Raw genomic sequence first — 8,962 nt, 5'->3', positions numbered from 1 at the left:
GACCTCACCCAAGTATTCGACACTATAAGAAGGCATGGCATGCGACTTAACCCTGCAAAATGCACCTTCACAGTAGAAGCTGGAAAATTCTTGGGTTTTATGCTCACGCAAAGAGGAATCGAGGAAAATCCAGATAAATGCCGGGCCATATTCGACATGAAGAGCCCGACTTGTGTCAAAGAGGTACAACAACTCAATGGAAGGTTGGCAGCTTTGTCTAGATTTTTAGCCAGATCAGCAATAAGATCTCTCCCCTTCTATGCCACTCTAAAAGTGGACAACAGGGAAAGAGGTTTGAATGGACAATGGAGTGCGAACAGGCCTTCCAAGATTTCAAAAGATTCTTGAGACAACCACCTATTCTAACTCGGCCACGGAGAGGAGAACCACTTGTATTGTACCTCGCAGTAGGAAATCGGGCAGTAGCCTCAGCACTGATCTGAGAAGACGACAGTGGACAACAACCTATATATTTCATCAGCAAAGCACCACAAGGGTCTGAACTGAACTATCAAAAAATAGAAAAATTTGCCTATTCTCTCATACTAACATCTCGACGACTTCGCCCATATTTCCAAGCCCACATCATCAGGGTTCGGACCAACCAGCCCATAAAAGGAATTTTGCAAAAAACAAATTTAGCAGGAAGAATCTTGCAATGGGCAGTTGAGTTGTCCGAATTTAACCTTCAGTATGAAGCTCGGACAACCATCAAATCACAGTATCTGGCTGACTTCATTGCAGAGTTTACAGACACCCCAGAAATCCCTACAGAATGGAATCTCTATGTAGATGGTTCCTCAAACAAAATCGGAAGTGGCACAGGCGTGATAATAGAAAGCGATCAGGGAACCCAAATCGAACTTTCCCTCAAATTCGGGTTCCCTGCTTCAAACAACCAGCCCGAATATGAGGCACTACTAGCTGGTTTGAAGCTGGCTAAGGAGGTTGGAGCTCAAAAGCTTATCATCTTTAGCGACTCACAAGTAGTCACCTCACAAATAACGGGGAACTACCAAGCCAAAGATCCCACCATGAAAAAGTACTTGGACAAAACCAAAGAACAGCTCAGACAACTCAGGGAATATAAAGTCCGCCACATACCTCGGGAATAGAATGCTCGAGCTGATGCACTCTCAAAACTAGCCAGCACCAAACCAGGGGGCAACAGTAAAAGCCTCATCTAGGAAACGCTGCAGAACCTGTTGTTCAGAGGGTTACCTGAAACTATAGGTCAATCTCGGACGAGATCTTCTGTACTGGTCAGAGATGACGTGTCCAGCTGGTGGGTGGCGGCCGGAGCTATCGTGTCCGACTTGTTGGACTGGCTATGCTACTGATCCTTTGTCACCGGAGGGTGGTGGTACATGCAAGGGACTCCGATGCTTAAGTTAGGAAGGGTATTAAGCAGGTTTTTAGTAGAATCAGAGTATGAGTTATACCTGGGTGCTCCAGTGTATTTATAATAGTGTGGAGAGACCTTTTTAGATAAGATAAGTTATCTTATCTTATCTTATCTTTGAGTGAAGTCATCTTATCTTCTAGGGAGCCGCCCTTATCCTTCTAGGCTTTAAATGCCTTTAGATTGGGCTGTGCCCCTTCATTTTGGGCCTGCTTTAGGCTCCTCTGGCGATTTGGCCGACCTCTTTGAGAAGAGGTCGAACATGGGCCAACCTTCTAAGAGGTCGGCCAATCCGGTCTTTATAGCTCGAACCGATATATGAACAGTGCCCCTGCTTGAGTTCAGACCTTTCCATGAGATCATGCTTTCAGTGCTTCGATCTCTTTGGGGAAGTCGTGCTCAAGCATCTGTCTGGCTTGTTTCTTCATTGCTTTGCAATTCTTGCAGATTTTCTAGAGGTTTGGTACTTCTCAGTCCGACCTCTTTTGAGTAGTAGTGTGGGATTTCTACCCTTGCCTTTTGGATCACGCCTTGTTTTAAGTTTGTGTTGACAACCCTCTGCTTTGGAGAAGTTATCCTTGCGATTTGATATCTGGGCTTTTAGTGACTTGTCCGATGACTTTTTAGTATTCTTTATATAGAACCTTTTTTAGTCTCAGATGACGTTCGTAGATGTTCCAAGGGTTACCTAAAACTGGAGGTCGATCTCGGACGAGATCTTCTATACTGGTCGGTGCAGACGTGTCTAGCTGGTGAGTAGCGGCCGGAGCTGTCATGTCTGACTTGTTGATCTTCCTGCACTGCTGATCCTTCGTCATCGGAGGGTGGGGGGTACCTACAAGAGACTCCGATGCTTAAGTTAGCATGGGTATTAAGCAGGTTTTTAGTAGAATCAGAGTATGAGTTATACCTGGGTGCTCCAGTATATTTATAATGGTTGTGGGCTGACCTTCTTAGGTAAGATAAGTTAGTTATCTTATCTTATTTTATTTTATCTTTGGGTGAGGTCAGCTTATCTTTAAGGGAACCGCCTTTATCTCTATAGGCTTGGACTGCCTTTGGATATGGGTCGTGTTCCTCTATTTGGGCCCTTTATCGGGCTTTCTTGTCAATTTGGCCGATCTCTTTCAGAAGAGGTCGAATAGTCGGACCTGAAGAGGTCGGTCGCCTTGTCACTAAACATCCCGGGTCGGACAACTCGACCCAGGGTATGAACAGTGCCCCTGCTCGAGATCGGTCTTTTCTTTTTGAGATCGAGTCTTAGTCTTAGGACTTCGAGCATTTGTCGACTTCTTTCTTTGTAGAATCTTCCTTTTTGAATGCGAAATGTTTTCTTCTAAAAGCGTGCGCTTTTGTATTAGCGCTCCGTTCTTGGGAACTTGCGAGGGTTTAATACCCTCATTAATTGGTTTTAATTGCCCCGTTTCTCTTAGCCTCTTTATTTTGAATCTCACATTTCAGAAAAATGGTTTCTCTTCTCCGTATTGTCCCCGTTCTTTCTCTCTTTCTGTTTTTGCCTGGAGTTTGTAGCTTTCGCCTCTTTCCTCGCGACATTGCTTGGTTATGGTTTCCTTTTGACTGTGGAAGGGCGATTCCATATTCTGTTCCTCTCTTCAACTTTCTCTCGAGGCTTTCTGCTTTTTCCAGGTTGGTCTTGTTCTCATCATTTTTCTGGTAAAACTTTGATTCTGAATGTATGTTGGAAAGCTTGAACCTTTTTGTGGTCTTTGTGTTTGTTCGTCACTGTGATGTATTTTTTTGGCCTCCTTTTCGTCTTTATGCATACTCCTAGTATTTCTGTGGAGGCTTTTTAGGGCTTTGCATGTTTTGCTGCTTGCTCCTGCTTTTTTGGGAAAATGGCTTCGGCTTTTAATTCTTCAAGAAAAAGGTTGCATCTTTGATGTCCATTTTTTCTCGTTTGTTTGAGCTCCTATTTTCCTTTGATGACTTTGTTAAAAAACTTCAATGCCAAAAGAAAAAGGGTTGCTTTCTTTTGTTGGGAGATGGTGAGGGTTCTTCACTCTGTTATTGCCTCCAAAGGATGCCCCTGGTTCTTTAGGTTGTGTCCTGGGGCTTTCCTTTTTACTGCTGAGTCTGCAATCTGCTGGTTTATTTTTTCCGTCCGAGTTATTTGTTTGTTCTTGAGTAATTTTAGTAATTCATCTTTTCTTTGGTTGTAGGACTAGTTGGCCATATCTTCTTGCCAAAATATTGTAGAGATGTCTTCTAAAGTTCCCGAAGGGATGTCTGATTGGCTGGACTCCCTTGTTTTAATGTGTGTTTCTGTGGTGGATGCTGAGTTTTGTGTAGAGCTGAGAAAACATCGTAGTGTTTGTGGTAGTGTTGCCTAGGAGAGGGATTATGAGCTTGTAGCGCATGATTCTGACGAGAGGGTTTGTTTTCCAACCTCGGTCGAGGGGGAGCGTCCCCTCTTCTATGCCTATGAATATTTCTTCAGCCAGTTGAACATTACCTTTGCTTTACTGCTTTTGAGACCGACTTGTTGTGGTCGTGTGACGTTGCCCCATCCTAGCTTCATCCGAATTCCTGGGGTTGTCAAGATCTTTCGGCTGCTTTGTCAAGAGTTAGGTGTCACACCTTTTCAGACTCTTTTCCTTTATCTTTTCGTTTCGGCCAAGCCCGGGGCTTCTTCCAAAAAGAAAGCTTCTTGGGTTTCTTTTAGATCTGCCCAGGGACATAAAGTTTTTGCTATGTACAATGAGTCTTTTAAGGACTTTAAGAACTACTTCTTTAAAGTTCGAGCTATTGAGGGGCCCGCCCCTTTTTCCTTGATGAGAATGATGAGCCTGCTTTTCCTCTAGAATGGCAAAAGAATATGACAGTGTCTCGTTATACTTGGGAGATGCTGGACGAGGTTGAGCGGGCTTTTGTAATTGTTCTTGAAGATATATGGGGGGAACCTCCCCATCTTGATACCAAAAAGTCTCTGGGGGACCCGTCCCTAGTCCGAACTGCGTTGGGTACTGTCTGACTTATTTTTATCCTTGTTTTTAGCTTTGCTTCCTCTTTTGTGATTGTAACCCATTGTTGTGGTTGATTTTATTTTTCAGAGATGTCTAAAAATAATGACTCCATGAAGGCCTTCTAGAAGGCAAGGAAGGCTGCTGCTGCTAAAAACATGTTGTCCAAGGTGGCAGGGGAGGGATCTTCTCAGGTTCAAGTGAAGCCACCCGTGCCGAGTTCACCTGGACCGAAGAGGGTAATCCCTACTCCCCAGGTTCGTCTGGCTGACCCTCCACAAACTTCAGCTGCTGCATCTGGCGCTCCTCCTCCAAAAAAGCAAAAAACATCTGAGCCCTTTAACCTTGATGCCCCTGATTTTGATGCCGTTAAGTTTGTCGACCAGCAGATTGCCCCCTATGGAGGTCTTCCAATGGATGATGTGTCCATTCTTCATCACCTAGAGTTCATAACTAGAAGGAGCGTGAAGATGGCTCATATGGGTGTGGCTCTTTTTCAAACTACTCAGGGTATCCCGGTTCATGCTACAAAATCTTTCATGATGGAGGCTAAGTCGGAGTTTGATAGAATAAGGGGTTTGAAGGAGGAGCTGGAGGTAAAGTTGGTGAAGGTGGAGAAAGAATTAGAGGGTGAAAAGGCTAGTTCTGTGGCCTTGGCAGCTTCTATGAGGTTGGCTGAAGACACAGCGTTAAGGCACAAGGATAGCTATGTTTCAGTCTATAGAGAAGTGGTGCGTCTCAGGGGTGATTTGGAGACTACCCGGGACGATTATACCGAGCTCCAGGGTCACCTTGTGGGCAGTGTGACTGCTGCCTATGAGAACTTAAGGGAGCAGGTTCGGGTTCTGGCGCCCGAGCTCGACCTTACTCTTTTTAGTCTTGACAATGTTGTGAGGGACGGTAAGATTGTCCCTGACGACCCTGATGATGATGATGTCGAACCTCCTCCTGTGCCTGCTGCCAAGGCTTCTGTCGTGTCGACTTCTTCAGCTCCTTCAGCCGGAATTAAGTCAGAACCTGACTGTCAAATCTTGAACCAGGAGGAAGGGACAGTGGATGCTGTGCCCCTCCAGACTCGTCCTCCTTTGCCCCATGTTGATGCAACTTCTGGGAAACCTATGGATCCTCTTTAGTTATTCTTGGTATATTTGTGTATGGCCCTGTCTGCGGGCTTTTGAACTTTTTATTTTTGTAAATGGTATTTTGATGACTGTTGACACTCTTTTAGTTGCTTGTTTAGCAATTTCTCTTTTGAAAAACAAAAAATAGCTTCCAAGTTCTTGGGGCTAACTTAGGTAGCCTCTTTGAGCTTGTTCTTATTATAACTTCATGTCTTTTAATATCACGTCGGTCTTTATCTACCTTGGTACCCATTTTAGGTTTTTGGTAGTGCTGGAGCTTTGTTGCTCGACCTCTTTGGATTTCCCTTGTATTTCCTGCTTGTGGCTTTGATTCCTTTGAGGCTTCTGAAGTTATTTCTAGTAATCCTGTTTTGTTTGGGCCTTTTATGAGGTCTCTGCCAGGTATTACTTTTTATAACTTTAGCATACAAAAGGAGGCCGACTTCGTCATGTCGGGTCTTTCTAAGTTACTTTGTAATCCTCTTTCTTGGACTTTGTTCAGGTCTCTTTCAGGGATTACTTTTATAACTTTTATGTTTTGGGCCGACTTCGTAATGTCGGGCTCTTCTAAGTTATTTTTGAAATCCTCTTTCTTGGACCTTGTTCAAGTCTCTTTCAGGGATTACTTCTATAACTTTTATGTTTTGGGCCGACTTCGTCATGTCGGGCTCTTCTAAGTTATTTTTGAAATCCTCTTTCTTGGACCTTGTTCAGATCTCTTTCAGGGATTACTTCTATAACTTTTATGTTTTGGGCCGACTTCGTCGTGTCGAGCCCTTCTAAGTTATTTTTGTAATCCTCTTTCTTGGACCTTATTCAGGTCTCTTTCAGGGATTACTTCTATAACTTTTATGTTTTGGGCCGACTTCATCATGTCGAGCCCTTCTAAGTTATTTTTGTAATCCTCTTTCTTGGACCTTGTTCAAGTCTTGATGCCAGGGCATCTTGGCTAGTTTTACTAGCCATTTTTTTGTATGCTTTAGGTTGGTTTCATGCATTTTCTTAGAAAATAAGCAACTATTTGGTTGAAAATGCATTCATACCATGATTCAAGTAAACATTGTGAATTTTGAATGATTTCATGAGAATTATGCATGAATTGAATGATAAAATGGATGATGCATGATCCCATGATTAAGAGCAAGACTTTGATGCACTTTGTTTGATTGATTTCAGGTAACAAGAAGCAGAGAAGAGCCACGTTAGTGGCTATGTTAGTGCCACTAACGTGGCCATTAACGTGGAAGAAAAGAGAAGCCCCAACGTTAGTGAGAAAGTTAGTGGCATTAACTTTGAAGAAGGAGAGCATGGAACGTTAGTGGTAAAAGTAAACACCACTAACGTTAGCGACAGGCAAGAAGACCCACGTTAGTCTCCACGTTAGTTACATTAACGTGAGAACTAACGTGGAAGGAAAGGAAAACGCCAACGTTAGTGGAAAAAGTGAATGCCACTAACATTTGCGAAGGCTAGAACACCCACGTTAGCTTCCACGTTAGTTACATTAACGTGGGAACTAACGTGGAAGGAAAGGGAAACACCAACGTTAGTGGAAAAGGTGAACGCCACTAACGTTTGCGAAGCAAATAAGGACCCACGTTAATGGCCACGTTAGTTACACTAACGTGGATATTAACATTGGCAAAAATCTCACCCGGCAGCCTGACCATGCCTTCTTCAAACAAGAATAACTTGAGCCACAACGCTAAAAATGAGGTGATTCTAGTGGCATTGGAAAGTAGGATTCTAGAGCTTTCCAAGCATATATGGCACTAAATGGTGGACACTAAATTTGAGGGAGAAAACCTGCCCCGAAAGTGCAAAGATGAACATGGTATCAACCTGTAGTAAGGCCAGCTGACCTCTTCACCTTCCAAGAAATGTAACTCGAGCTGTAGAGCTCCAAATGATGCGCTTCCAAAGGCGTTGCAAAGTAGACATCCAGAGCTTTCCAACAATAGATAATAGTGTGGGGTGGACAGTAAGTTTGAACTTCAGAACCTTGCAATATTCATCCCCTAATCGCCAACGTTATTGTGACTCACGTTTTCCAATAACGCTAGCGACTATGCCAGCGACCTTGTCCACTTCAAAGGAGCATAACTTGAGTTACAGAGGTCCAATTGAGGTAATTCCAATGGCGTTAGAAAGCTGACATTTAGAGCTTTCCAACGATATATAATACTTTATAGTGGGCATGAAATTGGAGCACAAACCAGAGGCATCTTTTAAGCCCCAAAACACCAACTGGGTAGCAAGTGTGACGTTAGCCACACTAACTTTAGCACTAACGCCACACTTGTAGCGTTAGTATGGCTAACGGCAGCAATAACGCCAAGTCACCCTGGACTTGAATTTGATTCACCTCTCTTTCAAGGACCACCCAACCTCAAGGAAGCAAGCCCACAAGTGTCAACATATCAAGGTCAGAAGAAGCATCTAGAATAGGAATTTTTATTTAATTGTAATTTGCTTTTAATTTCATTTTGTAATTTAGGATAGCCTATATAAGGGCCTTAGTTTTTACATTCAAAAGGGGACGGACATTCTGGAATTGGGGGATTGAAGAGGGGTGTTCGGACTCCCTCCCCTCATACACTTTTCCTTCTCTTTCTTTTAGTTGTAATTTTCATTTATGAATTTTGAAGTTTCAATTTCATTTTTAATCTTCATCTTTACTTTTCTGCACTTTCTTTCTTTTCTATTTTGGTAGAGCAATGATCAACTAACTCTTTGCATTGGGTTAGAGAGCTCTATTGTGATTCAATGGATCAATTGTAGTTCTTATTCTTCTTCTTCTTTCTTTTCTCTTGATTTTACTAGAGAGCTTTCGATCTTCATCCAATTGGATAGTTGTCTTGGAAAAGCAACTATTCATACTTGGATCTCTTCTGAACCTTGGAAGAGGAATGAAGAGATCATGCTAGAAATGCTTTCTAATGTTGGACTAAATTGGGGTTTGGGCAGATATGGTGACATATAATTCTCCCAATACTTTGATTTGGAAATACATGTGGTATAATCAGTGACCACACCTCATCTCTTCTCATGAGCAATTAAACCAAGGAATTGGCTATTGATCAAGATTTGAGAGATTGAGTTACCAAGGAATTGGAATTCAATCACTTAAGATTGCCAGGGAGATCAATGAATGCATTGATTGAGGAAGAGATGAGAATGAACTTTATCCGGAAGATTGCAATATCTCTTGATCTCAATGTTCATTCTATTTTTAGTTCTTACATTTACTTTATAGTCATTTACTTTCTTGCCATTTTACTTTTCTGCACTTTATTGCTTTCTTTACTTTTGTGCCATTTACAGTTCCTTGTTACTCATCATCCAAATCTGAATCGTCTAACTAGGATAGTCAATCAACTATTGACTGCTTAATCCGTTAATCTCTGTGGGATTCGACCTCACTCTTTTGTGAGTTATTACTTGACGACAATTCGGTA

This window comes from Arachis ipaensis, chromosome B10 (assembly GCF_000816755.2).
Source record: "Arachis ipaensis cultivar K30076 chromosome B10, Araip1.1, whole genome shotgun sequence".
In the NCBI taxonomy this organism is placed as follows: domain Eukaryota; kingdom Viridiplantae; phylum Streptophyta; class Magnoliopsida; order Fabales; family Fabaceae; genus Arachis; species Arachis ipaensis.
This window is presented reverse-complemented; position numbering follows the sequence as displayed.